The sequence below is a fragment of the Camelus bactrianus genome, chromosome 22 (assembly GCF_048773025.1).
Source record: "Camelus bactrianus isolate YW-2024 breed Bactrian camel chromosome 22, ASM4877302v1, whole genome shotgun sequence".
In the NCBI taxonomy this organism is placed as follows: domain Eukaryota; kingdom Metazoa; phylum Chordata; class Mammalia; order Artiodactyla; family Camelidae; genus Camelus; species Camelus bactrianus.
Genome location: NC_133560.1, coordinates 23246540 through 23271109, shown reverse-complemented (window position 1 = coordinate 23271109; position 24570 = coordinate 23246540). Strand labels below are relative to the sequence as shown.

The 24570-nt window shown below is 48.9% G+C and overlaps 1 long non-coding RNA gene and 1 other non-coding gene across 2 annotated transcripts in view; one reads left to right on the top strand and one right to left on the bottom strand.

Annotated features, from left to right (window-relative positions):
• Positions 1 to 6952: 6952 nt before the first annotated feature.
• On the top strand, positions 6953 to 7025 carry TRNAV-CAC (transfer RNA valine (anticodon CAC)). Its single transcript has one exon. It is a non-coding gene; the product is annotated as a tRNA-Val (tRNA).
• Positions 7026 to 12619: 5594 nt separating this feature from the next.
• LOC105068299 (uncharacterized) overlaps positions 12620 to 24570 on the bottom strand; it is a 29461-nt gene continuing 17510 nt past the window's right edge. The window contains exon 3 of the long non-coding RNA XR_835223.3: positions 12620 to 18765. This is a non-coding gene — a long non-coding RNA (uncharacterized LOC105068299). The remainder of the gene's footprint in view (positions 18766 to 24570) is intronic.

Sequence of the window (24570 nt, the reverse complement as noted above, 5' to 3'; positions counted from 1 at the left end):
GTACTGGGGGGTGGTGAGGAAGTCAACATATCTCTTTTGGGGGACACAATTCACCATGTAACACTCTCCCTCCCTGATACACAGTCTGTAGCCACCTCTCCCTGGGCTGCACGGGGGCCCAGTTAAATGCATCCACTTTCCCATTTTTTAATGTTGCAGTGCCTGAGCCTCACTCCGCATTTTGTTAACTTAAAAAAAAATTAATGAACAGCTACCCTAGGCTGAGCATTTTTGGAGATGCAGAAAAATTCAGTATCATCATTTGGGAATGCAGTGGGCTGCAAGTATCAGAATAACCTGAGCTGCAGAGGCTTAGACCAAAAGGTTGCTTTTTCCTAAACAATCTGGAGTTTGGTGCCTGGTGCTGCTGCAAGCCAGTGGTCAGACGGCATCAAGGCCAGCACCACCCAGGTCCCCATGGTCACCTAGATACCCCTCGAGACCAGTGGTGTGCTCCTCACCCCAGCTGGTTACTGGTTTTAATCCCCATTTTATAGATAAAGCAACCAAGTCTCAAATAACATGCTCACCCTTCCCTGAATCCCCCAGCCAACTTCTGTGTGGATCTCATTGACCAAAAGTCTGTCACTCAGCCACCACTAGAAGCAAGGACACATCTCCATTCAACGAGCGAGTGCTCTATTAGCAAAAGAAGCAAGCAAGAGAGAATGTTGGAGGCAATAAAATGTGTCTCCCACAATTATCCCTGTCTCTACATCTAGGTCAAGTACATTGAGCATCCTCTAGGTACTAGGCAGTATGGAGTAGGCTCATTGTGAATTATTGCTAAAAATAGTAACACTAGTACTTATTTCATGAAATCATCGGCATCTCTGAAGTACATGCTATTATCATCTCATTTTACAGATGAGGAAACTGAGGCTCAGACAGGACCTCATTTATCCATCCCTTTAACAAATAATTATTGAACATCTATTGTCTACCAGGCCATTTGGACCGTGAGAATACGGCTGTGACTAAAAGGAATACTGGGCCCTGAAGTTTTAACCCTCAGGAGGGCCTACATTCTAGTTGGGGCTGGGGATTGGAGGGAAGGGGAGAGGGTACCCAGAAATAATAGAAACAATATTGGTTCTAGGGATAACACCTAGTGTGGGCCAGGCACTGTTCGGAAGGCTTTCCATTTACTAAGTCGCTTATTCATCCCAACAGCTGTGAGGTAGGTTTTATTACTGTCCCCATTTTATAGATGAGGGAACTGAGGCTCAGAGAAGTTAAGTAACATGTCCAAGATCACACAGCCAATAACTGTGAAACCATGATTTGAAGCTAGACCTTTGCATTCCAGGCCTAAGCTCAGGTAAGTAATAAAATGTCAGGTGGCAATAAAATAGGTGACAGTAAACAATGTGGTGATCACTAAGTGGCCAGGGAAGGGGCTTCTGAAGAGGTGGCAGACTAGCAGAGATGTGAATAAAGGGAGGAGCGAGCTGTGAGGATATCTAGAAGGAGCCAGGGGTGAGAAGCCCAGAGGTGGGAGCATGCTGGGTGTGTTTGGGGCTTAGTGAGGGGCTGATGTGGCTGCAGCAACAGGCCTAGGGATTCTTGTACCCACTTTGCACATATGACCTCCTTTCGGCATCATAAAAGCCTCATGTCATAGGTTTTCATAATGATCCTCATTTGACAGGTGGGGAAACTGAGGCTCTGAGTGGTTAACTGAGCTGCCCAGGGGCACACAGTCAGAAAGAGGGGAGGCCTGGATCTGAACCCAGGTAGACTGACCCCACTGGCAAACCCCAAGGGAAACAGTTGGGGGCCAACAGCAGGCTGGGAGGGCTGCTTGGAGGAGGTGTGCGTCACCAGGACCCAGAGGGGCAGGAGAAGCAGGGAGTGGGGAAGGGAGGGTCCTGCATGAGGACCCCCACTGAGCACGGAACCTGAATCCATCGGGGGCAGTTCATCGAGGACAAATCTCCAGGCACGTTCTGGCATGGTCGGGTCCCCCTAGGCTGGCTCTGCTTAAAGAAAAGGCAGCGACAGGAGCTTCATTAGCACCTTGGAAGCCCCAGGAGCCCCTGGGGTGGGGGATGAAAAGGACCTGAGAAGGGAGCCATCCTAATTTTGGCACACCTGGCAGGGGGCACAGGGACACTGAAAAGGAAGCAGCTGGGGCCGGCTGGGCAGACCCGTCATTGTTCCAGCCGGATCCGCTGTCTGGGCTTCAAATGTAAAACCAGAGTAAAGGGGGAGTGGGGGCACCAGTGGCCTCTGCTCCTCCTTTAATAGACCAAAGGACCCTGGCGGCTTAGCTCTTTTTCCTAATTTAAAGATATTTTCAGGCGTTCAGGAGCTCCCCTATGGAGAAGCAGGAAGGTTGGAGTGGGGAGGGGGGGCTTGCAACTCTCATCGTGGTTGTCAGGGAGGATGGGGGAGTTGGCTAGGGGGAGGTGGCACTGAGGGTGGTATGGGGACCAAGGGCAGGACCCTTGGAGGGTAAGGAGACCATACTGAGTTCTTGGCTCGCTTCTGCCTCAGTTTCCCCTTTCTGGAACCTTGGCATGCCTCTCCTGAAGGTAGGACGGATGCTGATGGACCCATACATCAGTCCCTGCTAAGGAAGGCGGAGCTCCTTGGGGTCATCCCTGGAGACCTTGAGTTGGGAGACACGGGGGGTACTGTCCCTTGCCAGCCCCCGGGCATGGACGGGTGGAGGAGGTTTGGATGCAGAGGTGTTTCCTCTCAGTTTGGCACTCCTGGTGCCAGGATGGGAAGGAGGGTAGGGTGCCAGGCCAATGCGGCGCAGCCACCTCCATGTGGGGCGGGGCTGGGAGTGGGGTGGGGGCTCGTTCCTTTGCTCATCTTCACCGGGGTTGGTGCCCAAGAACCAGGAAGGAGCCAGCGAGGGGAACCGGCTGGAGGGCGGGGTGGAGCCCAGCGGCAAGCTGGGGGCGGAGTTGCCCCTTCCCTCCAGTCCGGGCTCCCCTCACTGCCTTTTACTCCGATTTTCCCTGTCTCTCTCCTTCCCTCGCCCCTCCCACTCCAGCCTGCCTCCCTTCCTGGCTCCCTGCCCTCCCACCTCCTCACCTCTCCCCTGCCTCCCTTCCACCCACCCCCACCCCTGGCCTGCGCTCCTGCCTCTCTCAGTGCCGCCTCCTTGGGCTGCCTTTCTCTTCCCTCCTCCGGGTTCCCAGCCATCGCCGCCCCCCTCAACCCCCGCCAGCCCCCCCTCCTCCCTCTGACGGGTTCCCGCCTCCCCATCATTCTCCCAGCCTCCCAACCCCCTCTTCCCTCCCTCCCTCCCTCTCTCCCTTCCCTTCCTTCCTTCATCCCAGCCTCTCATCCCACTTTCCCCAGCAGGAGAGAGGGCCGCACTTCCCCCCTCCCACCCCCTCCCCGGGCCGGCGGGCTCGGCTCCGCGCCCTCCGCTGGGGCCGCCGCCATCTTGCAGGATGCAGGGGAGGGAGCGGCGAGCGTGCAGGCGAAACAATGCATCTTTTATGAAGCGTCCCCCCACCCCCGCCTGGAGGTCTTACATTAACGCGGCATTGATTTCCCTCGGAACAGAGGGGCCTCGCGGCCCCCCCACTCCAGGGCTCGAGGGCGGGGCAGGACTTGGAGGAGAGAGGGGGGCCACCCCAGGGGTGGCGGTAGTCGTCGTTCGAGGCCGAGAGCCCGGCCGCCAGGACCCTCCCACCCCCAGATCCCCGAGCTCCGAGGGGCAGCCCCCGCAGGTGGACTCGCTCCGCAGGGGGACGCCGTGAGCGCGGCAGCCAGCCTCGGGGTTCCCAGAAGAGGTTTCGGGCTTGAGCTTTTCTAGCAACTCCTGGACTGTGAGCACCGAGCATCGGCCTTGACATTGGCCAGAAAGGGCTCAGAAGACCCTCGGCTGCCCCTGGGGCCCGCTCTCTGTGGCCAAGCCATCTGGGACACGTGTCTTCCCCACCCTTAAATCCGCCGTGACTCCGCCTTCCTCCCAGCCCGGTTTTCTTCCCCTCTTCTCTTCCATCTTGCCACCTCACTCCCATCCTTTCCAGTTTCCGCCTCCCTTCTCCTCTCTCGTCCTCTCCCGGTCCCCCCCTGCTGACTGCTCCCTCCCCCCCACCTTCCCTGCGTGCTAATGGCCCGGTGGCAGGCGACTCCGCGGCTGTTTCCGGGGGAGTTGAGTTTGCAGCCAGGGGAGATGCTGGAGCGACTGGGGAGGGGAGAATTATACACATAAACCTGGGATAATGACGGTGGTGCTAATGGGGCTGGCAGCCGCAACGCCGGAACCCCCCACCCCCTCCCCACGCAAAGACCAGCCAGGGCTTCCAGGCTACAGTGAGGACCCATGGTCCCTGTCATCTCTCCGCATGGGCCACGCTGGGTATACCGGGTCCTGGCTAGTTTGGGACACCTCTGATGCATCTCCCCGCTGGATCTCAGTTCAATGTGCAGCTTGCCACTTGTCTGCCGTGCAGTCCAAGGGCCAGTAGGGACCAACAAAGGGAACGGTGGATTTTTCTGGGTCTCAGGCCCCCTCCCCCTAATACTCTACCACCACTCTGGATCCCCACATCTCTAGGTTTCCTGAGGTCATGCCACCCACAACAGGATCTCTTGCATACAACTGAACAGTCAGACTTGGATTTTCTTGCCTTTTCTCCCGTTTCAGAACTATGTGACCTTGGACAAGTCACTTAACCCCTCTGAGATTCTGTTTCCTCTACGTTTAGGATGATAACAACCATCTGCAAAAAGAACCTGAATTCACACGCTTCTGTGGCCTCTACCCTAGTCCTGCCCCCGTCATGGCTCACCTGGATTACTGTGGTTAGGTTGCCTCTGCCTTGAACTCCTTCCTTCTGCCTTCACCCCTCTCAGGGCTGAGTATTCAGGATGCTGCGATCCATCCATTCCTATGGCTCTTAGATTCAATCCAGATCCCTCACTCAGCCTCTTCTGGACCCCTCTCCCCATTGCTTACTCCACTCCAGAGCCACTGAGCCTTTCCACTAGCTGTTCCCTCCTCTGGGAACACCCTTCCCCCTAGATCTCACATGCCTGGTTCTACCTCCCTTCATCAAGCCCCTGCTCCATGTCACTTCCATGGGCTCTTCCCCACCACCCCTGGTCACTTTCCATCCACCACCTTTCCAACACTTCCCACCTTCTGTATTGCCTTGTTTTCTTTGTTTTGGTTTTTGTGGGGGGAGGTAATTAGGTTTATTTATTTATTATTTAGTTTAACATTGTGCATACTAAGCATGTGCTCTACCGCTGAGCTATACGCTCACCCCCTGATATTGCCTTGTTTTTGTGTCATGTTTGCTGCCTGCCTCACCACTCCCCACTGGAAGACAGTCTCTTTTTAGACCCTGATTCTTGTTCTCAGTGTGTCCCACAATATCTGGTATCTATTTGCAAATATGTGTTGAGTAAGTGGACTCAATAATTGAGTGTTGTGACTATGTAAGGGTATGTCTGATGTAAAGTCCTTGGCATATCACAGGTATTCAATAAACCAGGGCACCTTGCTTCTTCGTGAGGTTGGAACCTAAAAAGGATAATCTGGCTGCATGCTCTGTGGCCATTCCCAGTCCAAAACCTGGGGAGATAATTTGCAGTAGGACATATTCCCTCAGAAGGAAAATGTTTGCAATATATCTGACAGGTATATCTGACAAAGGAGTCACATCCAGAACATATAAAGAGCACTTACAAGTCAATAAGAAAAAGACAGCCAAATTTATAAAATGATAGAAGCCTTGGACAGTTATCAAAATGACCAATAAGCACATGAAAAAAAAAAAGCTCAGTGTCATCAGTCATCAGAGAAATGCAAATAAAACCACAATAAACTATCAGACACACCCACCAGAATGGCTAAAGTGAAAGGATGCTGATACCAGGTGTTGCCAAGAGCAACTGGAACTTGTATGTACTGCTGGTGGGAACGTAAAATGGTACAACCACTTTGGAAAACTGGCAATATTTCGTAAAACTACACATAGACCTGCCTCGTGACCCAGCAGTTCCAATCCTGGGTATTTATTTACCCAACAGAGAACATGAATTTGTGTTCCCCAAAAGTCACATGCAAGAATGTTCATAGCAGCTTTAATCACAGTAACCAATCACTGAAAACAATTCAAATCTCCATCCACAGCAGAGTATGTAAACAAATTGTGATTCATCCCTACAGTGGAATACTACACAACAAAGAAAAAGAACAGGCTAATAAAACTTGCAACAGCAAGGATGAGTCCCACAGGTTTAATGTAACATGAAAGACACCAGACACAGAAAAGGACACACTGGATGGTTCCATTTATATGAAATTCAAGGACAGACAAAACTAATCTGTGATGACAGAGTCAGATTGGGGAATACTGACTTCTAGGAGAGAACACGAGGGAACTTTCTGGTGGGATGGACCTCTCTTGATCTGGGTGGTGGGTACACAGGTATATAACATGCAAAAATTCATTGAGCTGAAACTTAAAATCTGAGCCCTTTACCATATGCAAATTATACCTCATTCGAAGGAAAAATAATAAAAGGGAAAAACAGAGAAAAGAAAACATCCCCTAGAGCAGTATGTGACTCAGATGCTGGGTCAATCCTGACACTTCCCTCCTCAGACATTTCACAGCAGTCTTCCAGTGTGGACAAAAGTTGGAAAATTTAAGCAGCTGCCTCAGATTCAGGAGGGAAGTCCAAGGGTGGGCGTGCCCCACCCCCATGTCCCTGCGGTGACTTGAACCTCTAGTCTCCAATGGCCCTAGGTGGTCCAGTCTGAGGGCAAAGGGAAGCTCTTGAGGTCTCCTTTCTTCTACTTCCTCATTCTCTCCCAGCCCAAGCTGTGGGTCCAGGCAACTCCTGTACCAGAAACTGTTAGTGAGTCTGGTTGCCATGGTAGCGGGGCTGTGAGGCCCCAGGAACCCACTGCTCAGCCTCCTTGTCCTTGCATGGGGAGCTTTTCCCCCTTAAAAGTGAAATGGGACAGGGAGGGTATAGCTCAGTGGTAGAGCGCATGCCTCACAAGCACAGGGTCCTGGATTCAATCCCCAGTTCCTCCATTAAAATGAAGAAAGAAAGAAAAGCTAATTATCACCGGCCCCCAAGAGTATACAGTGCTGTATGTCAATTATATCTCAATAAAATCTGGAAGATAAAGATTTTTTTTAAGTGTAATGGGAGCCAAGAGAGGAGTACCCCTTCCCTCTGATCTTGAAGATGCTTCCCCCACCTGTTTTGCCACAAAACTCCTCTAGTTTGGAGACAAGGGTCTGAGTGGAACCCAGACAGTGGTTAAAAATGGAGAGGGAAGGGGTACATCTGATCCCTGGGTTTTACCAGCCCTCGTAGGTCCTAGAAAACCCCCTCAAGATATATCATTTTTTCCCCAACTTTGACGTCCTGTTTGTTCATCTGTTTTTTTTTTTTTTTTTCCTAAGGGAGATGGTGGGTGTAGGTAGAAAGGGCATTGCATTTGGAGTCAGAAGGAAAGAAAGGTCAAGGGTCCAGCAGCCTCACTGTGTGGATTCAGCTCATTCCCTAACCTTTCTTTTTCCTCTTTTATGAAGTCAAGACAATAATTCTACTTTATAGCATTACTGTGAGGACTTAAATGGATTAACACATGAAAAGCGCTTAAAACAACTTCTAGCATGAAACTGTCACTCGATAAATCTATTATTGTTTTTATGTTCCTGGTCCTGTGCCAATCACTTTCATGTGTAATAATGTATGTAACCTTCACAATGGCTTTGTAGGAGAGCCATTATCATACCCATTTCATGGATTAGGTAACTGAGGCTCAAGTTCCCTCAAAGATGAGAGCATTCTCCAGGATCCCAGAAATTCTGGACCCTTGAACTATCCAAGCTTTCAGCTCAGATGTGAAACGGGCTGGTGGCTTTCCACTGAGGATACAGAGCAGGAAATACACTCAGTATGTACCCAAAGACAGTAAAGTTTGCCCACATTTCCAGCCTTAAGGAAATCCCTGTTGATTTTTAAGTGTTTATCCTTCTAGTCTTTCTCAGGGCAGGACTTTGGGTCAGGCAGAACTGGGCTTAAGTCCCAGCCTGACTACTATATGCTATGTGATCTCGGGCAAGTTTCTTAACCTCTGTGAGCTTCAGTTTCAGCATCTATTTATGGGGTTATCATAGTACCCACTTCATTGGATTGCTGGGAGGTACAAATACCCTGTCAGCTCTTATTATGTATATCAACAGTAGTTTTTCAAATACCTATTCAGGCTTTCTGTAGCTAATGGGATGTCAGCCCTCCTTTATGTGGCAGAAACAAGTTCTGATCTCATTCCAATAGTCCTAAAACCTCACAAGGTTGTTTGTAGGCTGCCATGCTTTTCTGAGAACTTGTATCTGTTTTTCTAGTTTTTCCATTGGCCCCCTCGCAAATTCAAGTCAATGCTTAAGTTATCTGAGCACAGGCACCATGTTAAACTCTTGACAGACATAATTTTCTGTAACCCTCATAGTAACCCATTTTATTGCTGGAGGAATCAAGGTACAGTTAGTAAGTGGTGCAGGCAGGGTTTCTTCCCATCTCTTGCCTTTGTCACTGTTGGTTTATCCACCTTGAGTAGCTCCCTGTACCCATTTAACAGAAACAATTACTATGGTAGTTATTATTGTGTCTAAACTATGGGTAAATAGGCCATAAGTAAGGCCCACACCCATCAGTCCAATTCAACTACACAAAGATATATTGACCATGATATATTGACCAAGATATACATGCCAGACATAATGCTTCTCCAGACAATATGAATGGGATCCCCATCTTCCTGGAGCTCACAGCTGATGCATAGACTTTGTGGAATGTGCCTCAGTGTATAGATGCTTTTTCCTTGCATTGGGATGCTCAGTTGAGTTCCAGATGGTTAAAGGTGCCAGAAAAATGATGGGGGACAATATGGTGGTGTTATGGGTGTTACTTTGTCTAGGAGTTGGGGCAGGTCACGGGGTGGGGAGAGAGCAGAAGAAACTGTAGTCCTGAAGGGTGAGGGCCCAAGCTTTGGACCCCAAAGGCCTGGATTTGAATCCCAGATTCGTCTTTAAAGAAAAAAAAATTTTATTGTAGTATAGTCAGTTTAAAATGTGTCAGTTTCTGGTGTGCAGCATCATGTTTCAGTAACACATATACATAGATTTGTTATCAGATTCTTTTTCATGATAGGTTACTACAAGATATTGAATATAGTTCCCTGTGCTAGACAGAAGAAACTTGTTGATCTATTTTATATCCAGATTCCCCATTTACTTATGATGTGACCTGAGACAGGCGGCATTATTTTTCTGGGCCTGGGTTTCTCCATCGGAGAAGTAGACCTGGTGAGAGCAGCCTGCTTCCCAGAATTGTGGTGAGAGCTATGCAGCTAACTAAAGCTTAGCGGCACACAGCAAGCACTCAATAAATGACAGTGACTATTTCAATGATCCCTCCAGACTCCGGGGGGAGTCGCCAGAAGAGAACCCAGATTCTAACCCTGCAGGGCTGGTGTGGAGGAGGAAGAGGGAGCCAGGACTCCAGCCCCAGCTTTGGAGGGACTGCTGGGTACAGGGCGGGGGTGGGGGGTGGGGGGCTCTGGCCCAACCCCAGCAAGCCTGTTAATTACCTCTCAGGGTCATGGGTCTTAAGGAGCCCCTCTGAGGGGATCTTGGAGCAGCCCTCTGAATATTGATCTCATCTAATCTCTCAGCAGGCGGGCGGGTCTCTAAATCCTCCTTAACTCTCCTTTCCTGCCCTTTCTGGGCGGGGAGTCCCAGGCAGGGTTTAACTCACAGGAATGAGGGCTGGGAAGCGGAGCGCTCCGTGGGATTTCTCGGGCCCCCCGGTAACAGAGGAGGGGCAGTGTGTGGTGGGTACACGGGGACATCCCCCTGGGGGTGAGGGCCAGGCTGGCACTCCTTCCCCACTGCCTGTCAGAGCTCCAGGACCCCACTGCCCATTTCTCTCCCCTATTTGGGAATCTGCCATTGTGGCTATGGAACCCAGGTCCCTGGCCCCTCCTGGCCAGGCCGGCCGTGGCCTCCCACCAACCCCACTGGAGCTGGATGAGGATTTGGGAGCTGGCAAGAAGCCAAAGCTGCGGGAGGAAGCCGCCTGGCCTGGGGCCTGGCTGGACTCTGCTGGGGGAATTAGGCTGCGTCCATGGAGGACACCTGGACTTTCACTGGAGTTGCCAGTGCTTTGGGGGCCCTTGTGACGTTGATCATTCTTGGCAGGGGGTGAAGAGCTCCCTGGGTTCCTGGGAGGCCTCTGTTCCCACCTTTGAAGAGCTCTCTGGCTGGGTGATGGGAAAACCGGGAGCTCTGCAGGGCTGCCTGCTCCCGTGGGCTGGGTCAAGGGGGAAGTGTGCTTGTGGGAGGGGGGTGGGACAGGTGGGGAGCACATGGGGGGCACAGAGGCAGCCTCAGAGAGGCCACTGGGTGACATTTTGAAAATCTCTGAAGACAGAGCAGCCTGGGTTTGAATCCTGCCTCCATCACTTCCTGTCATTCCCACACTAGAGCATTTAATTGTGCACGAAATTTCCAAACTCTTACTTCCTTCTGGCGTGACAGCCAACAATGATTCAGAACATTCCAGGATGCGAATGCTTCACTAGTGACTGTGATGAGCAAAGCCTCCCCCCAGTAACCCCAAAGGGATGTGAAGCATGAGTGAGAACTAAACTTTGTGACTTTCAGCCACTGAGATGTTAGGTTTCTTTGTTTCTGCAGCCCAACCTGGTCCATACTAACCAGTAGAAATTACACACCCATTTTACAGATGGGAAAACTGAGACACAGGTACTCAGCCCTCAGGCACCCAGCTAGTGACTCTGACAGAGTCAGAGTTAGAATCTAGGCAGTCTGATTCCAGAGTCTCTGCTCTTATTTCTAAACTCTTTCTCTGGGTGAGACACAGTCAACCTGGGAGCCTGGAATGTATGGAAAATTCATAAACTGCAGTGGATTCTGAGTGTGGTGGGTTTCTCCTATCCTGTTTCCTCTGACTGGGGCTCTTCTTGTTTGTGGCTTTTCATTTCTTTCTCTTTTTAAAAATTTTTTGTGGGGAGGTAATTAGGTATACTTATTTATTTTTTTAGGGGAGGTACTGGGGATTGAACCCAGAACCTCACACAAGCTGAGCATGAGCTCTACCATTTCAGTTATACCCTCCCCCCTCATTTCTTTTTCCCTTGAGCACTGGCTTTCCTGGAAGGTTTTTCTCTATCATGTCCTCTGGGGGAGACACAACAGGCTGAATGAGGGGACCAGGAAACTTTCTCCTCCCGCAATCCTCACTTAGAAAGTTTGATTTATTCATTGCAGCCTTGACCTTCTGAGAGACCAGTCCCTCAAGTCCTTGCAGACCTCCACCCCATTTCCCAGCTCCTCTGACACCCTCCTTGTAGAAGTCCCAACCCCTCCTCCACTGCTGCCTCTAAGAGCCAGAGGTCAAATATGACAAGGGAGGAAAACCCCCAGGCCAGACAGCGGAGCCCTGAGCTGAGGTTCCAGAAATGTCTTTTCACCTCTTCACCCCAGGCTGCTTCCTTTCATCTTCCAGGGTCTCTGAGGTCCCCCTGCTGTCTCCAGAGAGCCAAAACCATGCCCCTTACCTGCCCTCGCTGGTTCCCAGGGAAGACTAGCCAGGCAGGGCCCAGGACGCCTCCACGCAAACCTCAGCAACTCCTGCCCTGACCAGTTAACTTGACACTTACTCTACGTTAAATACCAATTGGGCCAATTTTCTGCTGTAATTAAAACCTCTGCAGATGTGTTCCCTGCTCCTCAGTGATGAGTTTATTAACCTCCAGCTCTGAAGAAATGTGGGGCAGGGAGGAGAGAAGGACAGAATAGGGCTTGCTCTGGGACAGGGAGAGTGGATGCTGGGAGAGCCTGGGTTGGGAACAATCCGGTTGTCTTCTCTGGCGCCAGGCAGGGGGCAGGTGGCCATGTTTACAAAAGTTTCAGCAGCTCTGGGTTTGCTGCTTCTACAGTGGGAGACTCAGAAATATCTGCCCTGTCACGCTGACCTGCCGTAAACTTGGACCTGCCATATAACTGACTGTCTTTTGAAAGTCCCATTTTCTGTTTGCAAATGATGCGACTAACAAGGGCTTAACTTCCAGAATATACAAACAGCTCATACAACTCAACAACAAAAAAACCCAAACAACCCAATCAAAAAATGGGCAGAAGACCTAAACAGACATTTCTCCAATGAAGACACACAGATGGCCAATAGGCACATGAAAAGATGCTCAATATTGCTAATTATCAGAGAAATGCAAATCGGAACTACAATGAGGTGTCTCCTCACACCAGCCAGAATGGTCATTAAAAAGTCCACAAATGATAAATGCTGGAGAGGGTGTGGAGAAAAGGGAACCCTCCTTCACTGTAGGTGGGAAAGTAATTTGGTGCAGCCCCTATGGAAAATGGTCTGGAGATTCCTTTAAAAACTAAAAATAGACTTACCATGAGATCCAGCAATCCCACTCCTGGGCATACATCCAGAGAAAACTCCAGTGTGAAAAGATACACACACCCCCATGTTCACAGCAGCACTATTTACAACAGCCAAGACATGGAAGCAACCTAAATGTCCACTGACAGATGATTGGGTAAAGAAGATGTGATACACACACACACACACACACACACACACACACACACCCTGGAATATTACTTAGCCGTAAATAAGAATGAATGTCATTTGCAGCAACATGAATGAACCTAGAGATTATCATACTAAGTGAAGTAAGTCAGACAGAGAAAGACAAATATCATATGATACCACTTACCTGTGGAGTCTAAAAAAATGACACAAATAAACTTATTGACAAAGCAGAAACAGACTCACTGTCACAGAAAACAAATTTATGGTTACCAAAGGGGAAAGGGGAGGAGGGATAAATTAGGAGTTTGGGATTTGCAGATACAAATTACTAGATACAAAATAGAACAACAAGGTCCTACTGTACAGCACAGGGAACTATATTCAATAGCTTGTAACAATAACTAAATCACTATGCTGTACACCAAAAACTAACACAACATCATAAATCAATTATACTTCAATTTTTAAAAAGTTCCATTTTCTTGATTACTGACAAGCAGCATGTCTGGAACCTGGAAACACAGCCTTTTCTAGCTCAGCGAGCTGGGCTTATTTGTTATGTAGCATAACCTAAGCTGTCCTGACTACTACATATTATATCCCCATTTATAGATGGTGAAACCAAGGTCCAGTTTGCTTACTAATCTAGGAGAGACCAAGGTAGTTCTTGCCAAGGGCATTCAGGTATTGGAGACAGATCCTCGACGTTGATAAGGGAAGCAGGCCAGGCTAGTCCCCAAGTTTGCCCAAAATGAGAAGTTCATGGCTGCCAGCCGTAGGGCCTGGAAGCTCAATGCCTGGTACACCCATGGCAGCTCAAGCAATCAGCTCATTCTATTCATCAGAGAATACCTGCACATTGGAGCAGGATCCAGCCCCAAGCAGCCACTAGTTACTTTTTTTTTTAATCAGTAGATTTTATTTTTTAGAGCAGTTTTATGTTTACAGAACAGAGTACAGATAGCGCAATTTCCCTACCTCCCCAATTTCTCCTATTATTAACATCTTGCATTAGTGTGATACATTTGTTACAATTGATGGACCAACACTGATCCATATTACTAACTGAAATCCACAGTTGACAGGAGAGTTCATGTGGTGTTGCACGTTTCATGGGTTTTGACACCTGCAAGATTTCATGGATCATCATTACAGCATCATACGAAATAGTTTCACTGCCCTGAAAATCCCCTGTGCTCCACCTGTTCATCCCTCCTTCCCATCTCCTCCCCTATGCACTCCTGGCAACAGTGGTTCTTTTGACTGCCTCTATAGTTTTGCCTTTTCCAGAATGTCCTATAGTTGAAATCACGGTCTATAGCCTTCTTGGACTGGCTTCTTTCACTCATGCATTTAAGGTTCCTCCATGTCTTCTTGTAGCTCATTTCTTTTGACTGTTGAATACTGCTCCATCCTTTACTTTAAAAGATCCCCTTCATCAGCAGGGCTCAACATTGTCACCTAACGTCTGTTGCCTTGTAGGGAAGGCCCCAATCTAAGAGACATCTGGGAAGGGATAACCTCATGGAATAAGGGGGCTATTTGGGACATCTGGAGCGGGGTCCAAGTCCCACCATGGCTCAAGATCACTTCCAACCTCTCCTTGCCCTGAGTCCTTCTGGCTACCATCTCCACGTTTCACCCTTTTGGGTGTGCTGAAGTATCTGCTAGCAAGTCTGCACCTCTAGGAACTACATGTCCAAAACTCTTGTCAGCAGGGCTATAGGGTGGAATCTACAATTAAGAGGCATTCATGCAAGATTTATCAGGCAGAAGAGAAACAGAAGCCATCATTGTTCTGGTCCATGGAAAGCAGAGAATCAGGCCTTGGCAAATGACGGTTGTAAAGTTTGGCTGACACTTTCTGGGCACCATCCTTCAAATTGCCCACTTTGATGTTGAGAACTGGGAGTTGAGATAGCCAACAGGAATTCTTCATGGTTCCTGTATGCTCTGCCTTCTTGGTTGCTGGTGGGACGTCCCTCAGACCTCCTAGTGAGTTTGCAGGCTCTGATTTCCCTGCATTAAATCCCTTCCTGTAGAAATACCTAGGGTGGCTTCTGTCTTCCTAGCCTGAGCCTACCCAATACTATGGGATTCTGGGGAGGAATGGAATATCAGGCTACTGAAAGGAAGATCTCCAGCCTGGCCATGTGGACTTTCACCTGCTCTCATCTCTCAGTTCCTGGCTCTTGTCTAGGGTCACCTGTCCACTGCCTTTAGCAGCCATCAGACCAATGCACAGGAAAGTCTTAGCATTCCCCCATCCCTACCTTTACAGTCTACTTTAGAGGGTCATTATCTACCCAGTCACTAAACATTGGGTTTGTGGCTCTCCACCAGTGGTTAAGTCATGACTGCTATTCTCCACATATTTCCAGTCCTCCTCATTCTGGGAAGAATCACATTTCCTGGCCCCCTTGTAATTAAGTGGTTACATGGTTTCTGGCCAATGAATTTTGAACAGAACTAACACGTGTCACTTCTGGGTTAGATCATGTTATTACCTGTCTCCCTTTCTCTTCTTTTATGAGAATAATTGTCATTGGATTTGGAGCTGGCCCAGGCAATCCAAGATGACCTCATCTCGAAATCCTTAACTTAATCACATCCACAAAGATTCTTTTTCCAAATACGGTCACATTCATAGGGTCCAGGAATTAGGACATGGACATATCTTTTTGGGGCCACCATTCAACGCACTATTATTAGCTCCATTTTACAAGTGAAGAAACAGAGACAGACAAGAGCCCAAGCATCTTGTTAAACATCTCACAGCCTGTAAGAGGGGAGGGCAGTATGCAAACTCAGGCACTCTGTTCCAAAGCAGGGGGTCACAACTACCTCTCCTGTGAAAGGAAAGCAGAATTAAACCCCTGCCCTAATGGACTTTCAATTTTGGTGGAGGAGGTGAGAACAAATAAGCAAATAAGTGGACATATAGCATCAGGGAGAGCTGTGAAGAGAAATCAGGCAGGATAAAGAGCATGAGGAAGAGCTATCTCTTTAGCTAATGTGGTTAGGGAAGGCTTCCTGGAGGAGGTGGAAAGGGAGCAGAAACCTGAATGAAGCATTGGAGGGAGCCATACAGCTATATGGGTAGAGGGACAACTCAGAGAGACAATAAAGCAATAAATGAACCAGGAATAACCCTTTCTCAGACTCCTCTGTGTCCCCAGTACCAACAGCAGGATCTGGCATCCAGACAGCGTGGACAACTGTTTGTTGACTGAATAAATGGAAGTGTAAAGTCTTTTCCACAGACCCAAATATCATTTCTTTAACTCCTTAAACACATGATCTAGAGACAAAAGCTCCAGAGCAGCCTTGTGCAATAGAACTTTCTGTGATGATGAAGATGGTCCATTTCTGGGCTGTCCAACTGAGTAGCCACCATGTATGGCCACGTGCAGCCACTGAGCTCTTGATACCTGGCTAGTACAACTGAGGGACTGGATGTTTAACTTTGTTTCATTCAAATGAATTTAAGGATAAATAGCCACATGTGGCTTGTGGCTACCATACTGGGCAGTACAGCTCTGGACCAGAGGTTTGCAAACTAAGGCCCCCAGGCCAAATCCAGTGGGCCTCTTGGTTTTGTAAATAAAGCTTTATTAGCACACAGACACGCCCATTCCTTCCCGGGTAGTCTATGGCTGCTGTCAGTCTACAATGGCAGAGTTGAGCCTTGCAACAGAGATCCTATAGCCCGCAAAGCTGAAAATATTTACTCTCAGATCCTTTACAGAAAAATCTCCCCCACCGCTCGGCTGTTCTAGACTCTTATTTGGTCATTCCCGTGACTAATAAGTTAGCTTTATGATCTGGAGCAAAGTCTTCCTTCCTCTAAGCCTTTTCTCATCAGTCAAATGGGTGAGTGCTTCCTACTATTGCATGAGCGAGCTGGGCAATTAAAATTGGATGCCATGGGCGAAGGGGCTTTGAAAGAGGTACAGCCCCTGCCTGGGGTTGTAGCACCCAAGCCTCCCGGGGACCCCCCCACCAATGCCTTTCTCAGTGCTGCCCCTAATTTTCCTTTCCTCCTGTTCATTTTTTTCTCCACCCCCCCGCCCCTGCTCCCTCCCCCGTCTTTCCGTCTGTTCTCTCTTCCCGTCTTCTCTCACTCACCCCTCCCCTGCTCTCCACCGCTTTCTTGCCCCAGACATGGGGATGTGAGAAAGTTCCGGCAGAAATTGCAATCTCCTCTCCTCTCATGTGGCTCCTAGATAAGACAGTAAAAATCCGATTTTCAGCAATTTGCTTCATTTGTGAGCTCTCCCGCGTCTCCCTTTCTCCCCCTGACACCAGCTTAGCAAAATTGCCTGGGCGGAGTGGATATTTTTAACCACTTAGTAGTCAGGGGAGGTTCATAAAAAGTTTGGTGAGAAACTGGCCCTGGTCAGGGCAGCTGGATGCTAGCCGTATGCTCACTGCATTAGTAGCGGGGAGTTCAAGGAAGGGACAAGGGCAAGTTGAAAGGAACCAGGCAAGAAGGGGCACAGGGAGGAAACACCATAACCAGAACCAGAAAGAGAGAGTGAGCTGTAGGGAGAGGGTCCGCCAGATGGGAGCTGTGGCTGCAGAGGAAGCCAATCTGGGGACAAGGCATCTTGTCTGGAAACAAAAGAGATACCAAAGGCTTTTCCCCAGGCAGTTTGGGAAGGAACATCTCCTTTCCTAACCAGAGGCGGTGGTGGTGGTTGGTGGGTAACAGTGAACATTTATTGAGCACCTACTATGTGCCTGGCACGTGCTGGGTGCTTTACATGTGTTCCCTCATTGAAGCCCCTACCATAGTCAATGAAGGAAGCAGTTTTCTTTTGTGGGTATTAGCTCAGGTAAATGTTAGGCTGCTGTAACATCAAGCCCCCCTCCACCACTGCCGGTTCCCTCACTGTCCAAACGTTTGCTGTTGGAAAATGCAGTCTTGATCACTGTCTGAACTTGCCTTCCAGACTCTTGCCTTCTGAACTCAGGAGCTGAATGGATATAGAGAGTGAAGGAAACATTGCTGTAGCTTAAAGGACACCCAAGGTTATTTCTGACTCACATAATAGCCAGAGCTGGTGCATGACCTGTTTTCCACAAAGCCAACCCCTCTCCCTAGAGCTGCAGGCTGTCTTCAAGGATATCACAGATGGCAGGTGTCTCAGTCTGTTGGGGCTGAGAATACCACAGACTGGGTGGCTTATAAACAACAGACATTTATTTCTCCCAGTTCTGGAGGCTGGAAGTCCAAGATCAAGGCGCTGGCAGATTTGGTGTCTGGTGAGAGCCTGCTTCGTAGATGGCTGTCTTCTTCCTGTATCTTTATACGGTGGAAGAGGCCAGGAGCTCTCTGGGGTCTTTTTCAAAAGGGCACTAATCCCATTCACAAGGGCTCCACCCTCATGACTTCATCACCTCCCAAAAGTCCCACCTCCTAATACCGTCACATTGGGGATTTGGTTTCATCATCTGAATTTGGGGGAACTCACACATTCAGTCTATATCAGCAGGCTTCCTAAAGGTTTTATCCCTGCATAACAAGAGCCGTCAGCTTCCCAGCCTGTCATAGCCAAGTCCTCCCCAGCTGCCCACTTAGTAAGGAAATGCCATGTATTTTAGGTTCTGTTACCAAATTTGTGTTAGTTCCAATATTATTTTGGCTGCTGGAACAGAAACCCAACATTACAGTGGCTCAAAAAGAGATAACTTCAGGGAGGATATAGCTCAGTGGTAGAGCTTGTGCTTAGCATACACAAGGTCCTGGGTTCAATCCCCAGTACCTCCATCTAAAAAAAATAAGTAAAACCTATTTACCTCCCCACCCAAAAGAGAGAACTTCATTTAGCACTCAGTTAGTAATCCAGATGTAAATGGTCCAGGGCTGGAATGGTTAGCTACATTGTTGGGGGGGGGGGGGGGGGACTAAGGCTCTGTCTTCTGATCTTCCATCTCTAACGTGGGCCAAGATGATTCCTCACATTCACCTTCCAGCCAGCTGGAGGGGAAAGGTCAGGTGAAGTCTCTGTTCCTTCCCCCTCAAGGGCATTGCCCAGAAGATGCACACATCACTGCTGCTCACATGCCATTGGCCAGAATGCAGTCACATGGCCACAGTTTCAAGGAATGCTGGGAAATGTAGTCTTTTTCCTGGATGGCTGTGTGGTCCCTCTTAAAAATGGAGTTGTCCTATTAATACAAAAGACAAAGAAAATGGAGAGGTGGATGGGAAGTCACTACTTAATGAATGTGGGGTTTCCATTGAGAATGACAAGTTCTGGAGCTAGACAGTAGTGATGGTTGCACGACATTGTGAATGTACTTAATGTGCTAAAATTTTACATTATGTGTATTTTATCATAATGAAAAATAATTGCTTACCAAAAAGAAAAAGGAAAATTTGGAAATGTTCTGTGCCCCAAGCAGAAACTTGAATGAAGAGAGAGAGCAAGCCCTGCAAATTCCAGGGGGTAGATTTTTCCTGTTGGGAGGGAAAGCATATGCAAAGGCCCTGAGGCTGAAACTCATTTGGCATGTTTGGGAAACATCAAGGGGGCTGGAGTGAGGTCAGGGAAAAGGACAGTGGTAAGAGATGAGGGCAGGGAGGCAACAGGGTCTTATAGGCTGTGGGGAGGGGCCCATTTTTTTCTAAGAGTGATAAGAAGCCAATGGTGGGTTCTGAGCAAGAGAGTGACTGGGTCCAATTTAGAGTTTAAAGCAACCACTCAAGCTGCAAAATTTTGGGGTGATCTTGGTCCCAAGCAGGTTGAAGTTCAGGTTTCCCCAGTCTCAGTCTTCCTGGGAATAGATCAGGCCACTCCCATGATCCCCACCTTCCCTCCCTCATCCACTCTCCCTTCCCCTCTGCAGGCTTTCTGCAGCTCCATTGGCTGTAAGGAGCAGTGGGTAGTAGCTTGGGTTTGAATCTCTACTCTAGCACTAAACAGCTCTGTGATCCTGGGCTATCGACTGAATGTGTTAACCCCAAATTCATATGTTAAAGCCCCAATCACCAATGTGACTGTATTTGGAGTCCAGGTCTTTATGGAGATAATTATGGTTAAATGAGGTCATAAGGGTGGAGCCCTGATCCAACAGGATTAGTGTCCTTTTAAGAAGAGACAGGAGAATGCTCTCTCTCTACAACTTGTGAGGACACAGCAAGAAGGTAGTCATCTACAAGCCAGAAAGAGAGCCCTTACCAAAACCCAAAGAAGCTGACAACTTTATCTTGGACTTCTAGTCCCCAGAACTATGAGAAATAAATTTCTGTTGTTTAACTCACCCAGTCTATGGTATTTTGTTATGGTAGCTCAAGCTGATTGATGTACCTTATTTAAGTGGCTTAACCTCCCTGTGCTTCAGTTTCTTTATCAGAAGGATAGGCTTATTAATAGACCATGGGGTATCTTGAGGACCCTAAGGAAATAAAGGGCTTGAACAGTGCCTAACACTTACAAAATTCTCAATAAATATCAAAGTATTAGTCAGGACAGGCTGGATGAACAAACACCGCGGGTGTCCTGCTCATGTCCCCCTGACATTGCTGTGCCAGCACTGCCAGCGCCTGCCACTCTCTGTCTGAGGGCTTTTTCTCACGAGAAGTCACGTGGGAGTTAATGCCCTTGGGAGAATTCTCAGCCAATGACAGATGAGAGTTGGAGCATAAATACCCCAGCTCTATCACATCTCGGGTGGAACAACTCTGAGGTGCATTGTTGCAAAGTTTAAGAGTCCCCAAGACCACTCTCACTTCTACCAGTTGCAAATATTGGGGTCCCCCAAACCTCACTTCTACCAACAGCAAGTTTGGGGTTCCCAAGACTTCCTTCAGTTTTGATCATTCTCACTGAGAGCTCTCGTACTCATGGTTATGGTTTATTACAGGGAAAGAACAGATTAAAATCAGCCAAGGCAACAGGTGCATGTTCTGTTAATTTTGCTCCTGAAACTAGAAGCAAACATTCCATTGTTCCCTCCCAGTGGAGTCAAGCATACAGTGCTAACTTCTCCCAGCGTGATGTGGGACAGCACCCATGGTATACTGCCAACCTAGGAAGCTCACTCCAACATCAGTGCCCAGAGTTTTTAGTGGGTCTTGGTCACATAAACATGGTTGACCATCTATATGGCTGATCTCAGTCTCCAGCCCCTCCAGAGGTCAAGCTGATACTGGGTGGTCCAAGGCCCCCACCATAGATAACACTGTTACTATCCAGTGCGGCTTAAGCCTCTGAACATAAATCACAGTGTTAGCATCAACTATCTGGCATCACCAAGGCCCCCAGATAAACAAAGATACTCTTATCAGGCAAGACATTCCTAGGGCTTAGAGGTCACCTACTGGGAGCTAAGGGCAAAGGCCAGACTTGTCTTTTTGGTGGATGGGGGGGGTGTTGGGGAAATAATTAGGTTTACTTATTTATTTATTTTTTGAAGGGACTGGTGATTGAACCCAGGACCTTGTGCGTGCTAAGCACGCACTCTTCCACTAAGCTATATCCTCCCCACCAAGGCTTGTCTTTGGTTGAGGTTAATCCTTTACTGCACAGTTCCACACTCTTTCCCAGAATTCTCCAGTAGGATTGAGCCTCAGTTGTCCATGGCAGTAATCTCAGTAACATACCCATTCTTGGTTTCCCCATTTCCTCACTCTCCTTCCCGGAGTCACTTCCCAAATAAACAATTTTCACCTGAATCCTGGCTTCTAGGGAACCCACTGTTGTAGGCTGAATGATAGCCACCCAAAGATACTGGTTCCTGATCTCTGGGACCTAGGAATGTGACCTGCTATGGCCAAAGAAGCTTTGCGGATGGAACTCAGTTAAGCCTCTTGGAATGGGGAGATTATGCTGGATTAGCTGGGTGGGCCCCAAATGCAATCACAAGTGTCCTTATAAGAGGGAAGCAGAGGGAGATGAGACTACAAAAACAGAAGAGAAGATCATGTGACAATGAAGCAGACAGAGAGAGAGCTGACGATGCTCTTCAGCGGGCTTTGAGGATAGAAGAAGTCTCCGTGAACCAAGGAATGAAAAGGACACGGCTCTAGAAGCTGTTAAAGGCCAGAAAACAGCTTCGCCCTACAGCCCCTCAAAGGAGCAGGGTCCTGCTAACACCTTGGTTTCAGCCCAGTGAGTATTAAGCCATTAAGTCTGCGGTGACTTGTTACAGCAACCATGGAATTCAAATATACTAAGTGAGATGCTAGGTTATGCTACAATAACAAACAACCCCAACATCTTAGTGACTTAATAGTTTCTTTCTTGTTCATGCTACATGACCATTTGGGGTCACCTGGGGTCTCTTTTTGGGTCACCCTTCTGGCAGGACTCAGGCTGATGAGGCAGCAACTCTCTGGAATGTTCCTAGTCATTGTGGCGGAGAAAGAGAGCGAAGGGTCTTGCACCCGCAATTAAATGCTCCAGCCTGGCCAGTGACATCATCACTTGTGCTTGCAGCCGATTGGTCAGAACTCATCACATGGCTCCAGCCAATCACAAGGCAACCAGGAAGTGCCACCCATCATGTGCTCAGAAGGTGGAGAACTGAGAATATTTAGGGGGCAACAACTGTGATCCTCAAAGTTGGATATTACTAGAGTAACAGGATGCTACTAAGATGGACGTTTTCACTGAGTCCTGAAATAAGTAGACACAGCCAACAGTGGCAGGTGCCAGACCACAGAGAAGATTTCTAACATTGATGGATCCCAGTGGGTTTCGTGCCTTTTGCCTTGACCAGGGTCTGAAAGGTTTGGGGAAGGCAGGTTTGGAGAGGATTTCTTCAGAGGGGACTGTGCTATAAGTCTCATGCTCTCCCCCTCAAGAGAAAGGGGACAGGCCCGGGTGCCTCCCTCACCTCAAGCCAGGGTAGGAAGGACGTCTAGCAGGATGGCCTGGAGAATCTACTGCGGGTCCCCTGGACTTTGGGGACTTCATGACCTGTGAAGGGCTGGAGAAAAGTGACTGCTCTGGTGGATCCAAATATGGGGTGCATCCAGGAGGGCTCCCTGGAGGAGGTGTTGGGACTCCAGTTTCCAGTATATGACTGGTTTCCATGAGGGAGAGAGTCACACTGAGCAGAAAGCAGGTCTCAAGGGAGTGCCAGGGGCCAGGTCAGAGGGTTCCTTCAAAGTATATACAAGAGAAAGGCTCCACTCTGAACACCTGCTAGGCCCTGAAAGGCAGTGTCATTTGACAGCAGAAGCAGTTCACAGGAACCATCTGACCCCAGGAAACCAGGACCATGAACAACAAGAACGTATTCTCTCACAGTTTTGGAGGCCAGAATGTGAAGTCAAGGTGTCTGGCCAGCACGTGCTCCCTCTGAAGACTCTAGGGAAGAATCTTTCCTTGCCTCTTCCAGCTTCTAGTGACTCGGGCGTTCCTTGGTTGTGACTGGATCGCTCCAATCTCTGCCTCTGTCTCCCTCTGTGTCTGCTTTCTTCTCTTCTGTCTCTTCTAAGGAGGCTTGTCACAGAATTTAAGCCTGCCCAGATAATCCAGGAGGATCTCAAGATTATTAACTTAATCACATTTGCAAAGACCTTTTCCCCAAATAAGTTCATAGTCGGAGGTTCTGGGGATGAGGGTAGGGTAGGGCGTGGGCATATCCTTTGGGGGACCACCACTCCCCTCCCCTCCCTGAGCTCAGATCCTGGGTCTTGACAAAGATTGTCTCCTTGACCTAACTTCACTCGGGCTCCTCTGAGCGATCTTTTCAGCTAGGCTTTGAGAAAGGACCAGGGTCCTTCCTTGCAGAATCTAGCTTTCGCAAGAATCCAACGAAGTCACTGGAGCCAGAAGCCCTGCTACCTCTGACGTTTCCTCTTAGTAATTTTCCAGCCACTGCCCCCGACCCTGCTCCTTGGCTGCCAATCCCCACACGCCCAGGCTGTGCTCTGAACTGAGCCCACCTCTATACCGAGGTCTCTTTTCCTCTCCTGCGAGAGTTGTTTTAAAAAATAAAATGTATCTTCACCACTTTGTGCATCAGGCTCTGGTTTTCTTTAACAGTGTGACGGGAAAGATGAGGAAGGGCAGAGGTGAGGATGAAGCCAGCACCACTCTGGGGACCCAGAACCTGGCCCTGGGGATGGGGGAGAGTATTTAAGTCTAAACTCCATCGCTCTGGGCTTGGGTCTGAACATTCTGAATCGTGCCCAAGCTGCCATGTGACCTAAGGCAACCCCAGGAGCATCTGTTACCTGAGATGAGCGGGGGAAGCCGAGAGGTGGAGTTTATTTGGTGGTGGCAGGCGGGGGAGGTGCTCCGCCCCACCTCCCCCAACCTAAGCACATTACAGGGGCAGAAGTAAGCCAAACTAGGGTTGCGATGGATCTCACAACGCGAGTAGGACTGATCCGTGCTGGTTCATGTTCATTACAGAGTTCTCTTGACCTCTAGGATTTTTCAAGGGCTCATTTTTGCTCTGCCCTCCCTCATACTGACCCCTCTTGACCTGTCTTCCTGCCTTCCACGGGGCCCCTGAGTCCCTCTCTGAGCTGGGGCCCTGCCTGCCAACCCTCATTCACTCAACGAACTCTCATTAAGCACCTGCTGTGTGTCAGGGGCTGGAGTGGGGGTAGAGGGCGTTGAGGAGTCTGCAGGGAACTTCCCAGATGGAGCTGATACTGGAATGAGGGAGCCAGACAGGTGCCAAGACAAATAACAAGTAAACATCCTCAGCATATCCCTGGGTGGTGAGTGCAATGGAGAAAAATAGAGCAGTGATGGGAATCTGTGGTGGTTATAAATTGGGGCGAGGGGGGTTGTGTGTGTCAGGGAAGGCTTCCCTGGGGAGAGGACATGTGAGGGGACACCTGGAGGGGGCGAGGGTGGAGGCATGTGGATATCTGGGACAGGAAGATACAGGCAGAGAAAACAGCCTGTGCAAAGGCCCTGAGGCAGGAATGTGCCTGGCAAGTTTGGAGAACAAGGAGGCCCATGTGGCAGGAAAGAGGGATTAAGAGGGAGAAAGTGGAGGGAGATA